The 24,562-nt window shown below is 39.7% G+C and overlaps 1 long non-coding RNA gene across 1 annotated transcript in view; it reads right to left on the reverse strand.

Moving 5' to 3' along the window:
* Window positions 1-24,562, reverse strand: part of LOC138784919 (uncharacterized) — a 48,519-nt gene that overhangs the window by 19,262 nt on the left and 4,695 nt on the right. The gene's annotated exons all lie outside the window — the stretch shown is intronic.

Consider the following 24,562-nt stretch of genomic DNA (forward strand, 5'->3'; position numbering starts at 1 on the left):
GAAAAGATACACACGACGTTTCGGCGTACCTTACGCCATTTTCAAGTGTATATATATATATATATATATATATATATATATATATATATATATATACAGACCTATATTTATATGGTTGTTTATGTAACTATAAGAACATTTGTGTGTGTACATGTATTTGATGTTTATCTATTTGTATTTTTTGGACTACATGTGTTTGTATGTTTGTATATAGTATGTCTCTGTGTATATGTTTGCATTAATATACTGCTATATGTGTATTATATGTGTATTAGTGTATATATAGGGGGAGATTTATCAAACATGGTGTAAAGTGAAACTGGCTCAGTTGCCCCTAGCAACCAATCAGATTCCACCTTTCATTTTCCAAAGAGTCTGTGAGGAATGAAAGGTGGAATCTGATTGGTTGCTAGGGGCGACTGAGCCAGTTTCACTCTACACCATGTTTGATAAATCTCCCCCATAGTGTAAATATATGTATATATATATATATATATATATATATATATATATATATATATATATATGTGTGTGTGTGTGTGTGTATCTGGATATATATGTTGATATATATATTTGTGTATATGTTTATCTGCTTGTATATCTGTATCTATCTGTCTATGTGTATTTGTGTATATCTTTATCTGTTTGTATATCTGTATCTATCTGTATATGTGTATTTGTTGATATGCCAGTATATATGTAGATATCTGTATGAGGCTATGTTGACCTGTTGTTTTTTCAGCCCATTTTGTGTCCGTCATTTTGCATTTTGGCCGTTCCATCATTACAATGATGATTGGTACATTGTTAGTACATTATTCTAGTTCAGGCCCCTTTAAGTGCGTTTTTTTTTATTTATTTTTTTGGAAAGTCCATCGAATTTAGTAGTAAAGACAGTGAAAAAAATTCATAGATTCCACATGGATAATCAGAGGCTGAGCCCCAGTGAATGATGATAATACAACATCACAATGTGTAAATTCATGGCGCGTGGTTTGGTGGAATTCAATAGGACGCCTATAGTTCTATCTAAGTAACCAGGAATCAGCTGTCGTCTGTCTAGGCATGCTGGGAGTTGTAGTTCCTCAACAGCTGGATTGCTATAGGTTGGCCACCACTGCCCTACATAGACACTGTGTATCCGCAGCCTAGTGTGTACATGTTATACATAGTATCCGCCCGGACCCCTGCCCCCATACAAGATTAATGATCTCACATTAGGATTTTCAAACACTGGGTGCAGACAATTAATAATTACAATCATCGGGGCCCCTGACAAGAACCAGGCCCCCGACGTCTCCCCGTGACACAAACCAGAGCCCTGTGTCCCCCTCCCCAAATCACATCCACAAGGTGGCTCTTTATAGTAATTACCCCCCATCCTCCTGGGTAAACAAGGAGTTAAACGCTGGAGGAAATAATAGGAAACAGTTGACTCATTATCAGCCTGTAATTAATAAATCCGATTGTATACAATGTATCTATTCCTCATCTACAAGATCATAGAGATAGTACAGGATATAGAGGCCTGAGCCCGGCCGTAATATACAAGATAGTGATGTGATAATATAGTGTAATATAGTGTAATATAAAGTATATAGATTATAATATAATACAGTGTAAATAGATAATACATATAATATAGTGTATATAGGTAATGCATATAATATAGTGTAAACAGACAATAATATAATATAGTGTAATATAGTGTATATAGATAATACGTATAACATAGTGTATATAGATAATAATATAATATAGGGTAATAGGCTATGTTCACACAACATTAAAAATGGAAAAAAAAAAACCTCCTATTTCGCTATTTTTAAAAAACGTCCGTTTTTGCAGCAATTTAACTGACTTCGATGCAATTGCATTGAAGTCAATGGGAAGACAGACGTCCTATGCACACAATGCATTGAAAAATGGACGTTTTTGCCGCGGACGTCAAAATAATGAACATGAACATTATTTTCGGACGTTTTTGCAAATAGCGAACGTTTTTTATTAGTTGTCCACACACAGTTCTTCTTTTGTCACCGTTCTTTCTCCGTTTTTACTATCAAATTCAATGGATTTTTCAATTAAGCCACAACCAAAGGGCAATTAGTAACCCCAAAATAAAATAATGTGCAAACACCCGTCATTGCACTAAGGTGATGCCAGGCTTCGGAAAAACGTCCGTTATTATAGACTCAAAATAACAGAAGTAATTTTAAGCGGAGCTGAAAAACACGTTGTGTGAACATAGCCATATAGTGTAATATAGTGTATATAGATAATACGTATAACATAGAGTATATAGATAATAATATAATATAGTAATATATATTGTATATAGATAATATGTATAATATTGTACAATAAAGTGTATATAGATAATAATAATATAATATAGTCTAATATAGTGTATCTAGATAATACATATAATATAGTACAATAAAGTGTATATTGATAATGTGTATAATATAGTATATATAAATAATACGTATAATATAGCATAATTAAGTGTATATAGATAATACGTATAATATAGTGTAAAATAGTGTATATAGATAATACGTAAAATATAGTGTATATAGATAATACATATAATAATGTGTAATATAGTGTATATAGATAATACGTATAATATAGTGTAATATAGTGTATATAGATAATACGTAAAATATAGTGTATATAGATAATACGTATAATAATGTGTAATATAGTGTATATAGATAATACGTACAATATATTATAATATAGTGTATATAGATAATACGTAAAATATAGTGTATATAGATAATACATATAATAATGTGTAATGTAGTGTATATAGATAATATAATATAGTGTAATATAGTATATAGATAATACCTACAATATAGTGTAATATAGTGTATATAGCATAATATACTGAGTGCAGTCTAGTATCATAGGTATATTATAAGGTGGGATAATAAGTGTCACATACTAAGTGTAGTATAATATCATATAATAGGTATAATGTTGAATACTATGTGGAATGTAGTATTATAGGTATAATATCAGGTAGTATGATAAGTGTACTATAGTATTATATCAACTCTTATAGTGTGTGTGTATATTATATAGCATAAACATAGTATAACAGCATATACTAGGTATATTATTGTATAGTAAGTAGAATATACTATTATAGGTATAATATAAGGTAATATAGTGTTGTGTCAGCTCACATACTGTATATATGATATAGTATATGTATAGTATAATGTCATATCATAGGTTTTACATAATATAGTGGGTGTAATGTAGTATCATAGGTATATTATAATGCAGGATAATAAGTGTAATATCTCATCTCATTTAGTGAATGTACAATATAGTATAGTATAATATCATAAAATAGGTATACAATTATATAATGAGTGTAATATAGTACTATAGGTATATTATGTGATATAATAAGTGTAATTTAGTATTATGGTATATTATAATGTGGTATAATAAGTGTAGGGCTATGTTCACACAACGTTTTTTCAGCTCCATTTAAAATTACATCCGTTATTTTGAGTCTAAAATAACAGACGTCATTGAGCTGTCTAGTCTCCCCTTCTAGTTTGGTTACTAATGGGACTTTGAATGCGGCTTAAAGGGGTTATCCAGACCTACAAAAACATGGCCACTTTCCCCCCTACTGTTGTCTCCAGTTCAGCTGTGATTTGCAATTAAGCTCCATTTACTTCAATGGAACTGAGTTTCAAAACCTGGACCCAAACTGGAGACAACAGTAGGGGGAAAGTGGCCATGTTTTTGTAGCGCTGGATAACCACTTTAATTGAAAAGTCCATTGAATTTAATAGTAAAAACGGAAAAAGAACCGTGACCAAAGAAAAACTGTGTGAACAACTAATAAAAAACTGTTTGCAGTAAATAAAAAACTGCTAAAGATAAAGATGACCACAAATAATGATCATGAACAATATTATTATCAATATACAGTCAAGAGAACATAGCCCTATAGTGTATGTGTGGTATAGTATAATAGATATAATATAGTATAGTTTAATATCATATAATAGATATAATACAGTGTAGTGATTATAGATATTATGTAGTTATATAGTATTACAGTCTATTATAGTATTAGGCTTTGTTCCCACAATGTCTTTTTAGGCAAAATAACGGCCGTTGTTTTATAATGACAGCCACAATGACATAATTATGAAAAAAAACTGCTGTATTTTCACCTAAAAAGACATTGGTGTAAAGTGACACTGGCTTAGTTGCCCCTAGCAACCAATCAGATTCCACCTTTCATTCCTCACAGACTCTTTGGAAAATGAAAGGTGGAATCTGATTGGTTGCTAGGGGCAACTGAGCCAGTGTCACTTTACACCATGTGTGATAAATCTATCTATTATTTTACGGATAGTATAAGGCCGTGTTCACTCTTAGGGAACGTATTGGAGAAAGCTGGACGTCTTGTTAAATAGACGGCCGCTAAAAAAGATCTTGATTATTATCAGCAGACGTCTATTTAACAAGATGGCCGTGTTTGCCCGATATGTTCCCAAAGTGGTAACAGAGCCGAATGATATCATATAGGACAATGGATGGGGATTTAGTACAAGTTGTAGGCCCAGATGTAGTAACACACATGCAGTGTAGGAACACCGGGGATGCGCCACACTCTGGTGCTGGTTTTTTGTTGCCACCATTTATAGAGTGTGCGCGGCACTTTAATGGCTTCTCCAAGTATTTAGGGTTTTTTTTCCCCAAAAAAGAGGGTGTGGTGGGTAGTTATGTAAAACCATCAAAAAGGAGGTAAAGAAAACACAAGGACACACACAAAATGTGCGCCACAATACTAAATAACACTGGTACGAGGGCAAAATAAGCGACAATGAGTAAATCTGGGCCACGGTATATAGAAGTATAGAACATAACATTAAAATACATAATATCTTACAACTTCATATGTAAAGCAATATACTATCTCTTAAGACTCCTCAAAACGCTATAAACTGTAATATATAACATAATATAATGCAATACAGCCTGTAGAATGGTGCAAAATATTACAATATATTCTGATTACAGTATATCACATAGACTATGAGAGTGCAGTGTATCATATAACACAGTACAACATACCAACATATAATATCACATGACACAATACAACTTACCAGCATATATCACATGACACAGTACAACATACCAACATATAATATCACATGACACAATACAACATACCAACATATAATATCACATGACAGAATACAACATACCAACATATATCACATGACACAGTACAACATACCAACATATAATATCACATGACACAGTACAACATACTAACATATAATATCACATGATACAATACAACATACCAACATATAATATCACATGATACAATACAACATACTAACATATAATATCACGTGACACAGTACAACATACCAACATATAATATCACATGATACAATACAACATACCAACATATAATATCACATGATACAATACAACATACTAACATATAATATCACATGACACAGTACAACATACCAACATATAATATCACATGACACAGTACAACATACCAACATATAATATCACATGATACAATACAACATACCAACATATAATATCATATGACACAGTACAACATACCAACATATATCACAAGATACAATACAATATACCAACTTATAATATTACATGACACAATACAATATACGACCATAGAATATCACATGATACAATAGAATATACCCTTATAGGATATCACATGATTGCCCTCGCCCACCCATCCTCCCTATATACCAGTCTGTCATTGGCTATATTCATGTTGTTTTTTCTTGATTTTATGTCACATTCTGCGCATGTAAATTCCGTATTATAACCCGTATCATCTGTACAACGCTCTGGAATCAAGTGCGCTATAAAGAATAATAATAACAACATGATACCATAGAATATACAATCATAGGATATCACATGATACACTAGTATATACCATCATATAATATCACATAATACCATAGTATATACCATCATATAATATCACAGGATACTATAGTATATACAATCGTAGGATATCACATGATACCATAGTATATACCATCATATAATATGACATGATTGTATAGTGTGATATATATAGTATATAGGAATACATTGTATAGTGTGATATATAGTATATAGGTATACATTGTATAGTGTGATATATAGTATATAGGAATACATTGTATAGTGTGATATATAGTATATATGAATACATTGTATAGTGTGATATATAAAGTATATAGGAATACATTGTATAGTGTGATATATAGTATATAGGAATACATTGTATAGTGTGATATATAGTATATAGGAATACATTGTATAGTGTGATATATATATATATAGTATATAGGAATACATTGTATAGTGTGATATATATATATATAGTATATAGGAATACATTGTATAGTGTGATATGTATATAGTAATACATTGTATAGTGTGATATATATAGTATATAGAAATACATTGTATAGTGTGATATATAGTAAATAGGAATACATTGTATAGTGTGATATATATAGTATATAGAAATACATTGTATAGTGTGATATATAGTAAATAGGAATACATTGTATAGTGTGATATACATAGTATATAGGAATACATTGTGTAGTGTGATATACACAGTATATAGGAATACATTGTATAGTGTGATATATAGTATATGGGAATACATTGTATAGTGTGATATATAGTATATAGGAATACATTGTATAGTGTGATATATAGTATATGGGAATACATTGTATAGTGTGATATATAGTATATATGAATACATTGTATAGTGTGATATATATATATATATATATAGTATATAGGAATACATTGTATAGTGTGATATGTATATAGTAATACATTGTATAGTGTGATATATAGTATATAGGAATACATTGTATAGTGTGATATGTATATAGTAATACATTGTATAGTGTGATATATAGTATATAGGAATACATTGTATAGTGTGATATGTATATAGTAATACATTGTATAGTGTGATATATAGTATATATGAATACATTGTATAGTGTGATATATATATATATATATATAGTATATAGGAATACATTGTATAGTGTGATATGTATATAGTAATACATTGTATAGTGTGATATATAGTATATAGGAATACATTGTATAGTGTGATATGTATATAGTAATACATTGTATAGTGTGATATATAGTATATAGGAATACATTGTATAGTGTGATATATATATATATAGTATATAGGAATACATTGTATAGTGTGATATGTATATAGTAATACATTGTATAGTGTGATATATAGTATATAGGAATACATTGTATAGTGTGATATATATAGTATATAGAAATACATTGTATAGTGTGATATATAGTATATAGGAATACATTGTATAGTGTGATATATAGTATATATGAATACATTGTATAGTGTGATATATATATATATATAGTATATAGGAATACATTGTATAGTGTGATATGTATATAGTAATACATTGTATAGTGTGATATATAGTATATAGGAATACATTGTATAGTGTGATATATATATATAGTATATAGGAATACATTGTATAGTGTGATATGTATATAGTAATACATTGTATAGTGTGATATATAGTATATAGGAATACATTGTATAGTGTGATATATATAGTATATAGAAATACATTGTATAGTGTGATATATAGTATATAGGAATACATTGTATAGTGTGATATATAGTATATAGGAATACATTGTATAGTGTGATATATATAGTATATAGGTATACATTGTATAGTGTGATATATAGTATATAGGAATATATTGTGTAGTGTGATATACACAGTATATAGGAATACATTGTATAGTGTGATATATAGTATATAGGAATACATTGTATAGTGTGATATATAGTATATGGGAATACATTGTATAGTGTGATATATAGTATATAGGTATACATTGTATAGTGTGATATATATATATATAGTATATAGGAATACATTGTATAGTGTGATATATATAGTATATAGAAATACATTGTATAGTGTGATATATAGTATATAGGTATACATTGTATAGTGTGATATATAGTATATAGGAATACATTGTATAGTGTGATATACATAGTATATATGAATACATTGTATAGTGTGATATATAGTATATGGGAATACATTGTATAGTGTGATATACATAGTATATAGGAATACATTGTATACTGTGATATATAGTATATAGGAATACATTGTATAGTGTGATATATAGTATATGGGAATACATTGTATAGTGTGATATATAGTATATAGAAATACATTGTATAGTGTGATATGTATATAGTAATACATTGTATAGTGTGATATATAGTATATAGGAATACATTGTATAGTGTGATATATATAGTATATAGGAATACATTGTATAGTGTGATATACATAGTATATAGAAATACATTGTATAGTGTGATATATAGTATATAGGAATACATTGTATAGTGTGATATATAGTATATAGGAATACATTGTGTAGTGTGATATACACAGTATATAGGAATACATTGTATAGTGTGATATATAGTATATGGGAATACATTGTATAGTGTGATATATAGTATATGGGAATACATTGTATAGTGTGATATGTATATAGTAATACATTGTATAGTGTGATATATACTCCATACACTCATTGTTACATATGCAGCCCTCATATTCACAGGTCTATGCTGCAGAACCATAAGCACCAGCATGCCCTGCCATTCCGTAAGAGGTAGAAGATCCAGCTGCTTAATCTGGGAGCTGGACATAATAACATCAGTGCTTCTCCCTCCGGCCCCCTCTGCCCCATTACATGACACGGCCGGGTGCAGAGCAGTAAATTGCGCCCATTTTCTGCTGTTTCCACCGCTGTTTACAGGTAAATGAATAGTCTTATTATATTGTTGCTTCCACCTGACTGCACCTGCTCAGGGAATGATACATCAAAACGGGGGAGCGGGGGGTCCGGCCAAGAACCCTCTCACAAGCGTCACTAACTATCCCTGTGTCCCTTACCCCGCCTATCCACGGCCATGCGTGTTTTTGGGTTCTAAGAAGGCGTGGCTAAGCCATCGCAATTTTATATTATTATCGATTTACGCCCAAGCATCCCCTGATTCCTACAACCTGCAGTGATTCTAAGGGGGCAGCTATGTTTTAAATAGGATTTCGCCCATTTGGGGGCACCGAAATCTCAAAAACAAATGAAAAAACATCCATAATGGCTCCTAAAACGTTTCACAGGGTGCGTATAGATTCAAACGCGAATGTAACGCTCACAATGTAACGTATTTCATATTTTACAGGGTTCCTTTACATACACATTTAGGCTATGTTCACACAACGTCAATAATAGAGAAAAGGCGACGCTTTTGCTATATAAAAAAAAAAAACGTCCATCTTTGCTGCGATTCAACTGGCTACAATGTATTGAAGTCAATGGAAAGACGGACGTCCAATGCACACAAAGTATTGAATAATGGACGTTATCATCGCATACGTCAAAATAATGATCATGACGATTATTTTTGGACTTCTTTTTGCGAACAAGGCTATGTTGACACACTACTGAAACTTAGTGGATGGCCGTCATTAAACGTCAAATAACGGCCATTGTTTTAAAATAACAGTAATTTTAAAAATGGCGGCCATCTACTAAATTTCAACAGTGTGTGAGCATACGGCCTTTCTGTGTTTTCAATCCACTCCTGGTTTTGGTTGCAAAATACTGAGTAGAATCTCTGTGTGAGAGCAAAACCTTAGGGAAAAAACCTTTAAAAAATGCAATGATTGTGATTTTCCCATTGCCAATGAAGAAGGCCAAATCTGCAGCAAATTCTGCATGGAAATTTTGCTCCAGATTTTTTTTTTTTTTTTTCATATTCTACAGAAAAGGCAGTCAAATTATTTCCAGGTTTGTTTGTTTGTTTTTTTTTTATTTCCTCTTAATGGGCTCCTTGCAGTTTTGAAAGTTTTTAATAAAATGCTATGACTTTTAGGTCACACAACGTTTTTTGGGTTGAAAATATGGCCATATTTTGATCCTTATGGCTGTAAAAAAAAATTATAATGATTGTTTAAAAAAAAAAAAAGTGAGTATTTTTAATGGGTTTCTGATGGCATTTTGTATGAGGCCAAATAATGGCCGTTATTTCTTAATGATGGCCATCATTTGTACTATACCGGCCATCTTATGAAATAACGGCTGTAGTTCAGTAAAGAAAAGCCGTAACATGTTTGTTTCTCGTGTAATCCTATAGAGAGGACAAAGGCTATGTTCACACAACGTCAAAAATGGAGAAAAAACGTCCGATTTCGCTATTTAAAAAAACGTCCGTTTTTGCAGCACTTTAACTGACTTCAATGCAATTGCATTGAAGTCAATGGGAAGACAGACGTCCCATGCAATTCATTGAAAAACTGACTTTTTTGCCACAGTCATCAATATAATGAACATTATTTTGGGACGTTTTTGTTCAAATAGCGGACGTTTTTTATTAGTTGTTCACACACAGTTCTTCTTTTGTCACCTTTCTTTCTCCGTTTTTTCTATTAAATTCAATGGATTTTTCAATTAAGCCGCATCCAAAGGCCAATTAGTAACCCCAAACTAAAATAAAGTGCAAACAAGGGGATGCCAGGCTTCGAAAAACATCCGTTATTGTAGACTCAAAATAACGGACTTCATTTTAAACGGAGCTGAAAAAAAGTTGTGTGAACATAGCCAAACACCTATCTAAAATCCCCTAACCAGATGATGCTGCAGTTAGAAAACCAATACGCCCCAATTAGTCTCTGTCTATACAGATTTATTTTTTAATTTGTGTAATAGAATTTAAAGTAACACTCAACCGCTTTGTATTTGACCCAAAACACAACTACAACAAAACTCAAAAAGACCAATGGATTAAATTAATATAAAAAAAATGCGACTTCAAAAACAAAGGATTAAAAAACAAACAAAATATACATAAAAAAAACAACAAAAACAGGCATATTATCATTTTAGAAAATGCCAGAAGCGTAGATGTCGCCAGTTTTTGTGTTTAGGCCGCTCTCTGTTTTGCAGAACGGCTCCTAAAAATGTGGAGCCTTAAGGTAGAGCGAATAATTGCTCCAAGGAAACTAGATCTGAAGGAGCTAAAAATAAACCAGGAATAAATAACACGGAGAAGGGGCATCACCTGCATTTACTGCAATTAAAGCGTCTGTCAGACGCTGGGGGTCATGGGGAAACGATGGCTTTTGGACAGGAATTTTTTTTCTTATTTTTGTATTTTTTTTTTTCTTTTGGTCTTTGATATGGTGCAATTTGATTTCAAGGGCTGCAGCAGATTTCCAAAATTTTTCAGCAATATACAGTAGAATAATTTTTTTGGCTGAATTTCCAATTTTGAAGTGTTAAATGCTTGTGTTAGGAATGCTGCAAACAAAAACATGGACGATACTATTATCAAATAAAATATATATGAAATTAAAGGCCTGTGCACCGAATTGATATGAAATTTTGCCCAATTCTTGCAAATTCTGCTTTTAACAAAGAAAAATGTAAATGGAATGGGGGGGCAAAAAAATTTTTTAAAAAAGAGCAAAAATTCTAAAAATAAAAATGTCAGTCAATCAAGGCGCACATTGCAGAATTTAGATTCAGGGTTTTTTACACTTATTTTATTACAAATTTCAGTCATTTTTTTTAACATTATTTGCATTCCTATTTCTATAGATGGCTTACCAAAAATTTTCTAAATTAAGCATTTAAATTTCTAGATATGTAGAATAATTTTGAAGTACATTTCTTGTAAAGTAAATCTTTTATTTTTTTCAAATTTTTGTTCAAATTTTTTTTTTTTTTTTTTTACAAAAGCAAAAATTCTGGAATTCTTTTTTTTTGCATAGTATTATAAATTTCCTGTGAAATTTGTGATTCTGTATATATGATAAACAATCATTGCAGTCTCTCTCGTGTTCCACCCCCCCTCTGGCCTTCTACCCCGCAAACTCTAACAAATACCTTCATTACATGCTATTATTCCCCCACGCTGCTGGCTCATTGGTCGCCGACTATGTCAGTTGATGACACATTTCTCCATTCAATGAGCCTTCGGTTACAATTGGTGTCTCTAATTATGGAGTTACCCGTATCATATACTGCGCCCACAATAGACAAGTGCGGAGCCATTGACGCCTGCCTGTCTGTTATATGGCGTATACAAGGCATAGGTGTTGTATCTTGTGTATCGTCGGTAACAAACTCCACACTACAACCTTACTCATGTTCCATAGACGACTTAATAACAGGGTGATATGATCTGCCGCTGGTAATTGCAGCCTCCGCATTCGGCTAGCGGATAGGCCAGGCCGGTAGGACATGCTGGTTCTTGTAGTCCAGAAGAAATCACATAGACCTGGGGTGGTATAGATGCAATATATACAATGCATGGGATGTAAAATACAAACAGATGTAGCAGAGCTGAGTTTGTCCTTTGGCGCGGCTTATGGCGACCATAGCGGGATAACTCATAGGCCGAGTCCAGAAATGAAGAAGAAGTGTGAGGGACACTACACTCTATGGGACCTGTACATGGGATAAGCTGAGGGCTCGGCCACAATCACTGGCAGAAGGAAACGTTCTTCGTGCGGCTTCTATGGTTTGTGGTTATAGATTAAAAGAGCATATTAACTATTTATAAAATCACTAAAATTACTGCAGCGGCAACAATGAGGCCTGTAAAATGGTTTATATACAGTAGGGTAGTCATACAGAGGGAGGAGGCAGGACCATGCAAGAACATGCTGGCATGTGTAGTTCACCAGCAGCTGGATAGATTGATTGATAGACAGATAGATAGATAGATAGATAGATAGATAGATAGATAGATAGATAGATAGGAGATAGATAGATAGATAGATAGATAGATAGATAGATAGATAGATAGGAGATAGATAGATAGATAGATAGATAGATAGATAGATAGGAGATAGATAGATAGATAGATAGATAGATAGATAGATAGATAGATAGGAGATAGATAGGAGATAGATAGGAGATAGATAGATAGGAGATAGATAGGAGATAGATAGATAGATAGATAGATAGATAGGAGATAGATAGATAGATAGGAGATAGATAGGAGATAGATAGATAGATAGATAGATAGATAGATAGATAGATAGATAGATAGATAGATAGATAGGAGATAGATAGAAGATAGATAGATAGGAGATAGATAGATAGATAGATAGATAGATAGATAGATAGATAGATAGATAGGAGATAGATAGGAGATAGATAGATAGGAGATAGATAGATAGATAGATAGATAGATAGATAGATAGATAGATAGATAGGAGATAGATAGATAGATAGATAGATAGATAGATAGATATGAGATAGATAGATAGATAGATAGATAGATAGATAGATAGATATGAGATAGATAGATAGATAGATAGATAGATAGATAGATAGATAGATAGATAGACCTGTGACTACATTTTAGCTACATTATCTACAGGAAGTCTAAGGTAGTCTGAGACCCTCCCCCTGTCTTATTATTGGCTGAGGCTGCTGTTCTCTCTCTCTCTCTCTCTCTCTAAACACAGGCCCAGCACAGGCTGTGGATGGAGTCCAGAGCAGCAGCAAATCCCCATAGAAAAACTCTCCTGCTCTCCAGACTGGAAAGAATACACCACTTCCTGCAGGACATACAGCAGATTATAAGTACTAGAACACTTGAGACTTTTTTAATAGAAGTAAATTATAAATCTCTGGCAATTTCTGGGACGAGTTGATTTGAAAGAAAAAAGTTTTTGGTGAACTGCTACTTTAAGTTAGTTTTAGGGGTTTAGGTCCTATGGCCGGTGAGGGGCTCAGATCCTGGACTGAGTGATAGAGTTCACTTTATGTGGGTTTTTTTATTGTTTTTAGTTTGTCTCACAGTGATGTCATGTCATTTAGAACACTGCTGGGATTATGGGACTTTGGGGGTTTGGGTCCATATTGGGTCTTTTTGGGACATCTAGCTCATTTCTGCTGGTTTGTGGAGACAGATAAATAAATGGAATCTATTATCTCAGTATTTTAGAGCAGGATTATGGCAGAACAGAGGCCGGTGCGCAGTACATGCTGTCTGCCGGGTGCCCACAGAAAACACTGCGTCAGGCTCCGGGGGTCTATATAGAGGGGGGATCAGCTATGTATTACAGACAAATCTAGGGAAACCATTTCTCTTCTCTGGTGGAGGGGGGGGGGGTAATGGGGGGAAGGGGTTCTGGTCCTAAAATAGCCCTGGTTTCCTGTTGCTGTGTGATCCCTCTGGATGCTGGGACTTCCTATAATAACACCTTTCTGGTGCAGGGACCCCTGTATGGTAAGTGTGAGTGTGCACCTAACCACTACAGTGCCAGACCCCTGGCAGATCTTTCTTTGCTACGTGCTGGATCATTGTTTTCCTTGGACATATTGGCGCACACCAGCCAGGTGTGGATCCGCAGCACCGAAGAGAGCAAACAGATGGTGAGCCGATTACTTTCTTTACTACTTGTGCCAGACCCCTACCTGCACTCACCTGATCCAGTCACCCTGCACTCACCTAATTCTCATCGCCCTGCACTCACCTGATTCCCATCGCCCTGCACCCTGGATAGTGAGTGTGCTCCTAACCACTAGAGTGCCAGCCTCCTACCTGCACTCACTTGATTCCCATCACCCTGCACTCACCTGATCCCATCACCCGACACTCACCTAATTCTCATCGCCCTGAAGTCACCTGATTCCATCGCCCAGCACTTACCAGATCCCCATCACCCTGCACTCCCCTGATCCCCATCACCCTTCACTCACCTGATCCCCATCGCCCTGCACTCCCCTGATTCCCATTGCCCAGCACTTACCTGATTCTATTGCCCTGCACTCACCTCAATCTCATCGCCCTCCACTCACCCGATTTTCATCGCCCTGGACTCCCCTGATTCCCATTGCCCTGCACTCACCTCATTCTCATCATTCTGCAATCACCTGATTCTCATCACCCTTCACTCACCTGATCCCCATCACCCTGCACTCACCTGATCCCCATCACCCTTCACTCACCTGATCCCCATCACCCTGCACTCACCTGATCCCCATCACCCTGCACTCACCTGATCCCCATCGCCCTGCACTCACCTCATTCTCATCACCCTGCAATCACCTGATTCTCATCACCCTGCACTCACCTGATTCCATCACCCTTCACTCACCTGATCCCCATCACCCTGCACTCACCTGATCCCCATCACCCTTCACTCACCTGATCCCCATCACCCTGCACTCACCTGATCCATATCACCCTGCACTCACCTGATCCCCATCACCCTGCACTCACCTGATCCATATCACCCTGCACTCACCTGATCCCCATCACCCTTCACTCACCTGATCCCCATCACCCTGCACTCACCTGATCCATATCACCCTGCACTCACCTCATCCCCATCAACCTGCACTCACCTGATCCCCATCACCCTGCACTCACCTCATCCCCATCACCCTGCACTCACCTCATCCCCATCACCCTGCACTCACCTCATCCCCATCACCCTGCACTCACCTCATCCCCATGTGCTACAGGTAACAGAGGAGGTGGGATGAATAACAGATCTCTAGAAGAATTCTGCCCTGTGCATTGGGTTTACACAAGATGCTGATGGAACAGAAGGAGAGTCAGCACATGTTATGACGCCATATTAAGGGGTTGACCAGGATTAGAACAACATTTTGGGATTATTATATTTATTTTTCAAAATACAATGCAACATCAGTCCACAATGCCACATTTACATTCACATTTACATTGCCACCAGCATATGTACATCCACTGAAGCCACAGAGCAATACAGATACATGTGCATGTGGTACCAAATACGGCCGATAGATAGATCTATCTATCTATCTATCTCCTATCTATCTATCTATCTATCTATCTCCTATCTATCTATCTATCTATCTATCTCCTATCTATCTATCTATCTATCTATCTATCTATCTATCTATCTCCTATCTATCTATCTATCTATCTATCTATCTACTATCTATCTATCTATCTATCTATCTCCTATCTATCTATCTATCTATCTATCTCCTATCCTATCTATCTATCTATCTATCTATCTATCTATCTATCTATCTTTTATCTTCTATCTATCTATCTATCTATCTATCTATCTATCTATCTCCTATCTATCTATCTATCTATCTATCTATCTATCTATCTATCTATCTATCTATCTCCTATCTATCTATCTATCTCCTATCTATCTATCTATCTATCTATCTCCTATCTATCTATCTATCTATCTATCTATCTATCTATCTATCTCACAACATCTTTCCCTCTCATATCTATAGACAATATTCAGTCATGTGGGTGAATCTACTGGGCATTGACAAGAGGAGAGAGTAACCAAAAAAGTAAAAATTATAAAAATTAAAAATATATAAAAAGGAAAAAAAATACACGTGGTATGGTTATATATATTAGATAAATAGAGAGGAGAGAGAGAAAGAAAGAAAGAAAGAAAGAAAGAATATAAGAGGTAGATAGATTAGATAGCTAGATAGGAGATAGATAGATAGATAGATAGATAGATAGATAGATAGGAGATAGATAGATAGATAGATAGATAGATAGATAGATAGATAGGAGATAGATAGATAGATAGGAGATAGATAAATAGATAGATAGGAGATAGATAGATAGATAGATAGATAGATAGATAGATAGATAGGAGATAGATAGATAGATAGATAGATAGATAGATAGATAGATAGGAGATAGATAGATAGATAGATAGATAGATAGATAGGAGATAGATAGATAGATAGATAGATAGATAGATAGATAGATAGATGATAGATAGATAGAAGATAGATAGGAGATAGATAGATAGATAGATAGATAGGAGATAGATAGATAGATAGATAGATAGATAGATAGATAATAGATAGATAGATAGGAGATAGATAGATAGATAGATAGATAGATAGATAGGAGATAGATAGATAGATAGATAGATAGATAGATAGATAGATAGATAGATAGGAGATAGATAGATAGATAGATAGATGATAGATAGGAGATAGATAGATAGATAGATAGATAGATAGATAGATAGATAGATAGATAGATAGGAGATAGATAGATGCATAGGCCCTGTACCTGGTACAATACTTATCAGTCTCCCTCACCTTCCCTCAACCCCCCTTACCAGCTATCTCCTCTGCAGCACCCCCTCACCTGCCCTCTCTCCTTAGTGGCCCTCACCTTCCCCCCACCTGCCCTCTCTCCTCTCAGTGCCCCCCACCTGCCCTCTTTCCTCAGTGCGCCCACCTGCCCTCTCTCCTCAGTGCGCCCCACCTGCCCTCTCTCCTCAGTGCGCCCCACCTGCCCTCTCTCCTCTCAGTGCCCCCACCTGCCCTCTCTCCTCTCCCCTCACCTGCCCTCTCTCCTCTCAGTGCCCCCCACCTGCTCTCTCACCTGCCCTCTCTCCTCTCAGTGCCCCCACCTGCCCCCTCTCCTCTCCCCTCACCTGCCCTCTCTCCTCTCCCCTCACCTGCCCTCTCTACTCAGTGCCCCTCACCTGCCCTCTCACCTGCCCTCTCTCCTCAGTTCCCCTCACCTGCCCCTCACCTGCCCTCTCTCCTCAGTGCCCCTCACCTGCCCTCTCTCCTCAGTGCCCCCCACCTGCCCTTTCACCTGCCCTCTCTCCTCTCATCTGCCCTCTCTCCTCAGTGCCCCTCACCTGCCCTCTCACCTGCCCTCTCTCCTCAGTGCCCTCACCTGCCCCTCACCTGCCCTCTCTCCTTAGTGCCCCTCACCTGCCCTCTCTCCTCAGTGCCCCCCACCTGCCCTCTCACCTGCCCTCTCTCCCCTCTCCTACCATCTCTCCTCAGTGCCCCCCACCTGCCCTCTATCCTCAGTGCCCCCCACCTGCCCTCTCTCCTCAGTGCCCCCCACCTGCCCTCTCTCCTCAGTGCCCCTTATCTGCCCTCTCACCTGCCCTCTCTCCTCAGTGCCCCCCACCTGCCCTCTCTCCTCAGTGCCCCGCACCTGCCCTCTCACCTGCCCTCTCTCCTCTCATCTGCCCTCTCACCTGCCCTCTCTCCTCAGTGCCCCCCACCTGCCCTCTCTCCTAAGTGCCCCCCACCTGCCCTCTCTCCTCAGTGCCCCTCACCTGCCCTCTCACCTGCCCTCTCTCCTCAGTGCCCCTCACCTGCCCCTCACCTGCCCTCTCTCCTCAGTGCCCCCCACCTGCCCTCTCACCTGCCCTCTCTCCTCAGTGCCCCCCACCTGCCCTCTCTCCTCTCATCTGCCCTCTCTCCTCAGTGTCCCCCACCTGCCCTCTCTCCTCAGTGCCCCCCACCTGCCCTCTCTCCTCAGTGCCCCCAACCTGCCCTCTCACCTGCCCTCTCTCCTCAGTGCCCCCAACCTGCCCTCTCACCTGCCCTCTTTCCTCAGTGCCCCCCACCTGCCCTCTCACCTGCCCTCTCTCCTCAGTGCCCCCCACCTGCCCTCTCTCCTCAGTGCCCCCACCTGCCCTCTCACCTGCCCTCTCTCCTCAGTGCCCCCCACCTGCCCTCTCTCCCCTCTCCTGCCCTCTCTCCTCAGTGCCCCCCACCTGCCCTCTCACCTGCCCTCTCTCCTCAGTGCCCCCCACCTGCCCTCTCTCCCCTCTCCTGCCCTCTCTCCTCAGTGCCCCCCACCTGCCCTCTCACCTGCCCTCTCTCCTAAGTGCCCCCCACCTGCCCTCTCACCTGCCCTCTCTCCTCAGTGCCCCCCACCTGCCCTCTCACCTGCCCTCTCTCCTCAGTGCCCCCCACCTGCCCTCTCACCTGCCCTCTCTCCTCAGTGCCCCCCACCTGCCCTCTCTCCTCAGTGCCCCCCACCTGCCCTCTTTCCTCAGTGCCCCCCACCTGCCCTCTCACCTGCCCTCTCTCCTCAGTGCCTCCCACTTGCCCTCTCACCTGCCCTCTTTCCTCAGTGCCCCCCACCTGCCCTCTCACCTACCCTCTCTCCTCAGTGCCCTCTCACCTGCCCTCTCCCCTCAGTGCCCCCCACCTGCCCTCTCACCTGCCCTCTTTCCTCAGTGCCCCCCACCTGCCCTCTCACCTGCCCTCTCTCCTCAGTGCCCCCCACCTGCCCTCTCTCCTCAGTGCCCCCCACTTGCCCTCTCTCCCCTCTCCTGCCCTCTTTCCTCCGTGCCCCCCACCTGCCCTCTCACCTGCCCTCTTTCCTCAGTGCCCCCCACCTGCCCTCTCTCCTCAGTGCCCCCCACCTGCCCTCTCTCCTCAGTGCCCCCCACCTGCCCTCTCACCTGCCCTCTTTCCTCAGTGCCCCCCACCTGCCCTCTCTCCTCAGTGCCCCCCACCTGCCCTCTCACCTGCCCTCTCTCCTCAGTGCCCCCCAACTGCCCTCTCTCCTCAGTGCCCCTCACCTGCCCTCTCTCCTCAGTGCCCCCCACCTGCCCTCTCACCTGCCCTCTCTCCTCAGTGCCCCCCACCTGCCCTCTCTCCTCAGTGCCCCCCACCTGCCCTCTCCCCCCCCCACCTGCCCTCTCCCCTCAGTGCCCCCCACCTGCCCTCTCACCTGCCCTCTCTCCTCAGTGCCCCCCACCTGCCCTCTCTCCTCAGTGCCCCCACCTGCCCTCTCACCTGCCCTCTCTCCTCAGTGCCCCCCACCTGCCCTCTCTCCCCTCTGCTGCCCTCTCTCCTCAGTGCCCCCCACCTGCCCTCTCTCCTCCGTGCCCCCCACCTGCCCTCTCACCTGCCCTCTCTCCTCAGTGCCCCCCACCTGCCCTCTCTCCTCAGTGCCCCCAACCTGCCCTCTCACCTGCCCTCTCTCCTCAGTGCCCCCCACCTGCCCTCTCACCTGCCCTCTTTCCTCAGTGCCCCCCACCTGCCCTCTCACCTGCCCTCTCTCCTCAGTGCCCCCCACCTGCCCTCTCTCCTCAGTGCCCCCACCTGCCCTCTCACCTGCCCTCTCTCCTCAGTGCCCCCCACCTGCCCTCTCTCCCCTCTCCTGCCCTCTCTCCTCAGTGCCCCCCACCTGCCCTCTCACCTGCCCTCTCTCCTCAGTGCCCCCCACCTGCCCTCTCCCCTCAGTGCCCCCCACCTGCCCTCTCTCCTTAGTGCCCCCCACCTGCCCTCTCACCTGCCCTCTCTCCTCAGTGCCCCCCCCCTGCCCTCTCACCTGCCCTCTCTCCTCAGTGCCCCCCACCTGCCCTCTCTCCTCAGTGCCCCCCACCTGCCCTCTCTCCTCAGTGCCCCCCACCTGTCCTCTTTCCTCAGTGCCCCCCACCTGCCCTCTCACCTGCCCTCTCTCCTCAGTGCCCCCCACCTGCCCTCTCTCCCCTCTCCTGCCCTCTTTCCTCAGTGCCCCCCACCTGCCCTCTCACCTACCCTCTCTCCTCAGTGCCCTCTCACCTGCCCTCTCCCCTCAGTGCCCCCCACCTGCCCTCTCACCTGCCCTCTTTCCTCAGTGCCCCCCACCTGCCCTCTCACCTGCCCTCTCTCCTAAGTGCCCCCCACCTGCCCTCTCACCTGCGCTCTTTCCTCAGTGCCTCCCACCTGCCCTCTCACCTGCCCTCTCTCCTCAGTGCCCCCCACCTGCCCTCTCACCTGCCCTCTCTCCTCAGTGCCCCCCACCTGCCCTCTCACCTGCCCTCTCTCCTCAGTGCCCCCCACCTGCCCTCTTTCCTCAGTGCCCCCCACCTGCCCTCTCTCCCCTCTCCTGCCCTCTCTCCTCAGTGCCCCCCACCTGCCCTCTCACCTGCCCTCTTTCCTCAGTGCCCCCCACCTGCCCTCTCACCTGCCCTCTCTCCTCAGTGCCCCCCACCTGCCCTCTCTCCTCAGTGCCCCTCACCTGCCCTCTCTCCCCTCTCCTGCCCTCTCTCCTCAGTGCCCCCCACCTGCCCTCTCTCCTCAGTGCCCCCCACCTGCCCTCTCACCTGCCCTCTCTCCTCAGTGCCTCCCACTTGCCCTCTCACCTGCCCTCTTTCCTCAGTGCCCCCCACCTGCCCTCTCTCCTCAGTGCCCCCCACCTGCCCTCTCACCTGCCCTCTCTCCTCAGTGCCCCCCACCTGCCCTCTCTCCTCAGTGCCCCCCACCTGCCCTCTCACCTGCCCTCTCTCCTCAGTGCCCCCCACCTGCCCTCTCACCTGCCCTCTCACCTGCCCTCTCTCCTCAGTGCCCCCCACCTGCCCTCTCTCCTCAGTGCCCCCCACCTGCCCTCTCCCCCCGCTGTCAGTACACAGGACTCCTGCTCCTTTATGAGCCCCCACCTCTTTAGAATGATAATAGTCTATGGAGGGTCCACTCCTAAGCGGGAATCCACCCTCACAGCGGGGGAAAAGCAGCAGACAAGGCCGGGACAATGGCGGCTATTGATGGTCAGCTGCAGCTCCCGGGGATGAGCAGTAATTACCCCGGGAGGGCAGAGAGTGAGGGGGGGCGCTCCACCTCCCGGGCACAGGATGCAGCCAGCAGCCCCAGCACTCCCCACTAATCCCTATGGAGGGGTCTGGCGGTACAGGGGGCTCTAGGTGTGGCCCCTGCTCCTCCGGGAGATCTTAAGACAAAGAGAAAAACAATAAATATTTACAACAAACTGCTCTTCATTCAGTCAAGAGTCATTAACCTCAACCAATCAACATGGAGAGCAGATTACCCTGATTACTACTGCCATGTAGCAGAGCCCAGTGTGCTGGGGGGGGGGCACCTTATTGTGTGCTTGCTGGAAAATACATGGGAGATTTACCTACAGGAGGAGATAGATAGATAGATAGATAGATAGATAGATAGATAGATAGATAGATAGATAGATAGATAGATAGATAGATAGGTGATAGATAGATAGGAGATAGATAGATAGATAGATAGATAGATAGATAGATAGATAGATAGATAGGAGATAGATAGATAGATAGATAGATAGATAGATAGATAGATAGATACATACATAGATAGATAGATAGATAGATAGATAGATAGATAGATAGGAGAGAGATAGATAGATAGATAGATAGATAGATAGATAGATAGGAGAGAGATAGATAGATAGATAGATAGATAGATAGATAGATAGATAGGAGATAGATAGATAGATAGATAGATAGATAGATAGATAGATAGATAGGAGATAGATAGATAGATGACACATAGATAGATAGATAGATAGATAGATAGATAGATAGATAGATAGGAGATAGATAGATAGGAGATAGATAGATAGATGACACATAGATAGATAGATAGATAGATAGATAGATAGATAGATAGATAGATAGATAGATAGGAGATAGATAGATAGATAGATAGATAAATAGATAGGAGATAGATAGATAGATAGATAGATAGATAGATAGATAGATAGGAGATAGATAGATAGATAGATAGATAGATAGATAGATAGATAGGAGATAGATGGATAGATAGATAGATAGATAGATAGATAGATAGATAGATAGATAGATAGGAGATAGATGATAGATAGATAATAGATAGATAGATAGATAGATATTAATACAAATAGATATTCAACACAATTCTTTATACCAGATAGATAGAAGATACATAATGTATTCTGTAATGTTCCTATTGAAATTATTCTCGTTGTCTCTACTGTATCTATTTTATTTGTTATGTATGTAAGCTTTCTTTCTGGTGCAACTAAATCTGAAATATGGATGGATTGTAGATATTTAATATTTGTTGTCCCATATGTTACTATGTCAATGAAAAAGATAAATAGATATAAGAGAGGGAGAGAGAGAGAGATAGATAGATAGATAGATAGATAGATAGATAGATAGATAGATAGATAGATAGGAGATAGATAGATAGATAGATAGGAGATAGATAGATAGATAGGAGATAGATAGATAATAGATAGGAGATAGATAGATAGGAGATAGATAGATAGGAGATAGATAGATAGATAGATAGATAGATAGATAGGAGATAGATAGATAGATAGATAGATAGATAGGAGATAGATAGATAGATAGATAGATAGATAGATAGATAGATAGGAGATAGATAATGGATAGATGATACATGTATATGCATTGTATCCCTAGATGCTTTGTTACATACTATACCCGTGTTACTGAGGCAGGGCTGTATAGTGGATGCTGTATATTAGCTGATATTAACCCTACAGACTCCGCTTCTTGTTGTTTGCTTCATATTGTTGATCTACAAATCTTTGCGGATACAAATGTGCCTGGTGGAGATTGTCGCTACATATCGCCTCCCCTTGCTGTAGCGTTGTATGTAGCTATTGTCTGCAGTGTTCTCCATCCTGGAGAAGCACACTGTAACGAATCTCAGCGCATCTGATCCATACAGCTATCCCGAATAAAGAGACTGATACATCATCAATACAAGGAGACACGAATCAGCAGGGAGAGAGCTGACACCAGAGAGAACAAGGCAATAGCGGCAGTCAGAGAAAAGGAAGGCTGCCCTTTACACCTATGCGGCTACCATGCGTCATCTATCTATCTATCTATCTATCTATCTATCTATCTATTTATCTATCTATCTATCTATCTATCTATCTATCTATCTCCTATCTATCATCTATCTATCTATCTATCTATCTATCTATCTATCTATCTCCTATCTATCATCTATCTATCTATCTATCTATCTATCTATCTATCTATCTATCTATCTATCTATCTATCTCTATTTATCTATCTATCTAACTATCTCCTATCTGTCTATCTATCTATTTATCTATCTATCTAACTATCTCCTATCTATCTATCTATCTATTTATCTATCTATCTATCTATCTATCTCCTATCTATCATCTATCTATCTATCTATCTATCTATCTATCTATCTATCTATCTCTATTTATCTATCTATCTAACTATCTCCTATCTGTCTATCTATCTATCTCCTATCTATCTCCTATCTATCTCCTATCTATCTATCTATCTATCTATCTATCTCCTATCTATCTATCTATCTATCTATCTCCTATCTATCTGTCTATCTATCTCCTATCTATCTATCTATTATCTATCTATCTATCTATCTCTATTTATCTATCTATCTATCTATCTATCTATCTATCTATCTTTTATCTCCTATCTATCTATCTATCTATCTATCTATCTATCTATCTATCTCCTATCTATCTATCTATCTATCTATCTATCTCCTATGTATCTATCTATCTATCTATCTATCTATCTATCATCTATCTATCTCCTATCTATCTATCTATCTCCTATCTATCTATCTATTTCCAATCAGTCTATTTATCTATCTAATCAATGTCTACATACATATAGATGCAGCACATTCTTCTTATACAAATACAGGTAGAAAAAATATCTCAGTATTCATATATATAGGTCATACCTGTATTTATACACCGTACAATGTAGCAATCCATATATATATATATATATATATATATATATATATATATATAAATATATATATTTCATTTATGTAA

The sequence above is a fragment of the Dendropsophus ebraccatus genome, chromosome 2, assembly GCF_027789765.1.
Source record: "Dendropsophus ebraccatus isolate aDenEbr1 chromosome 2, aDenEbr1.pat, whole genome shotgun sequence".
NCBI classification, from domain to species: Eukaryota; Metazoa; Chordata; class Amphibia; order Anura; family Hylidae; genus Dendropsophus; species Dendropsophus ebraccatus.